Source organism: Alexandromys fortis, unplaced genomic scaffold, assembly GCF_014885135.2.
Source record: "Alexandromys fortis isolate MF-2015 unplaced genomic scaffold, M_Fortis_MF-2015_v1.1 scaffold_118, whole genome shotgun sequence".
Taxonomy (NCBI): domain Eukaryota; kingdom Metazoa; phylum Chordata; class Mammalia; order Rodentia; family Cricetidae; genus Alexandromys; species Alexandromys fortis.
Genome location: NW_026068010.1, coordinates 303,931 through 305,727, shown reverse-complemented (window position 1 = coordinate 305,727; position 1,797 = coordinate 303,931). Strand labels below are relative to the sequence as shown.

General features: G+C 43.2%; 1 pseudogene; it reads left to right on the top strand.

Moving 5' to 3' along the window:
• LOC126513489 (lithocholate 6-beta-hydroxylase-like) overlaps positions 1-1,797 on the top strand; it is a 54,206-nt pseudogene that overhangs the window by 44,056 nt on the left and 8,353 nt on the right.

Here is a 1,797-nt window from a genome sequence, read left to right as displayed (position 1 = left end):
AGAGTGAAAGAAAGGTGAAAAGTCCCAAGGCAAAACACAGATGAAGAGAAACAGATTCTATTAAGTTATAAGGGCTAGTGGGGCAAGCATAGGCCGAGCATTCCCAACTAATAATAAGTCTGTGTCATGATTTGGGATCTGGTTGGCAACCTAAGGAAAGCCTACTCCACTAACCTATGTACCACATCTTGTCAGATAGATAGATAGATAGATAGATAGATAGATAGATAGATAGATAGATAGATAGATCGATCGATCTTATTTGGTGACTAGGCAGTAGTTGGTGTTAAGTGATATCTAAACTAACACATATAGGATTCTTGGGTTTTTTTTTTATGTATTCTGTGCTGGTCCCTAAATTTACCATTAGCTTTAAGAACTTTTCCTATTATCCGTCTGATTAGAAATTGCCTTCTTGAAGGTTGAGGCAGTAGCATACTTTTTGCTCTGACTTGTCTTTCAGAATGGGAACATATACCCATCCCAGAGTTTTGGTATTTAAAGGCACACTTCCTCTCTAAAAGATTCAACTCAGCTTAGTTCAACACCAAAGGCTCCTCTATTTTAAGGGATATGAAAAGATCATTAGTTTACAATTTTATTTATTTTTTATGTGTATGGGTGTTTTCCTGCATATATCTGCACATGTACCTGGTATCTGAGAAGGCTACAGGAGGGAGTCAGATGTGCTGGGAATCTAATCTAGGCCCTCTGGAGAAGCCCCTGACTCACAATTTTATACTGAGACATCCACAGCAAGGGTTCAGCTCCGATTGGGGGCTGTGAGGACTCCAAACACAGACCTCCTGGGGTCTTTATGTTCCATAGCCTCGTTTTCATCCCTACTGTGACTCCAGGTTCAGCAAGGAGAACAAGGGCAGCATTGACCCTTATGTATACATGCCCTTTGGGAACGGACCCAGGAACTGCCTTGGCATGAGGTTTGCCCTCATCAGCATGAAACTGGCTGTCATCAGTGTCCTGCAGAACTTCACCCTCCAGCCTTGTGAAGAAACTCAGGTGAGGCAGATGCCTTGTACAGAATAAAGGATTTGAGTAACAAGTGACCTATGAGCTTTAAGGTCCTTCCATTCTGGAGCTGTAAGTCTGTCTGGCTACAGCACAGAGAAACCATTTAGAGTTCATGCAGATCAGAATGACTTAAGTATAGTATCTTTGAAATCATGTCCAATTTTTTTTTAAGATTTATTCATTACGCATATAGTGTTCTGCCTGAATATGTTCCTGCAGGCCAGAAGAGGGCACCAGATCTTATTACGGGTGCTTGTGAGCCACCATGCAGTCTCTGGGAATTGAACTCAGGACCCCTGGAAGAGTAGTCAGTGCTCTTAACCGCAAAGTCATCTCTCCAGTCCCTGAAACCATATCCAGTTTTAAATTGTGTGGCTAACTGGAAACGGGAAAACCATTGCACACACTCATAGCACGGAATGATAACCTTGCTGTGGTTTGTGAATGGTGGGCTTCTAGAGCTAAGTTCCCAGGAGTCAGGGGCTTCCCAGCATTGGCTGTGCTTTTAACTTCGTAGCTTTAAAATCTCACCATGCCTAGTTGTCTCAGATACACGGAAATAATTTACCCAGAGCATACATTTAAGAAATCCATACTGAGCCAGGTGGTGGTGGTGCACGCCTTTAATCCCAGCACTCTGGGAGTTCGAGGCCAGCCTGGTCTACAAGAGCTAGTTCTGGGACGGGCACCAAAGCTACAGAGAAACCCTGTCTCAAACAACCAAAAAAAAAAAGAGAGAGAGATCCATACTGGCTGCAGTGCACA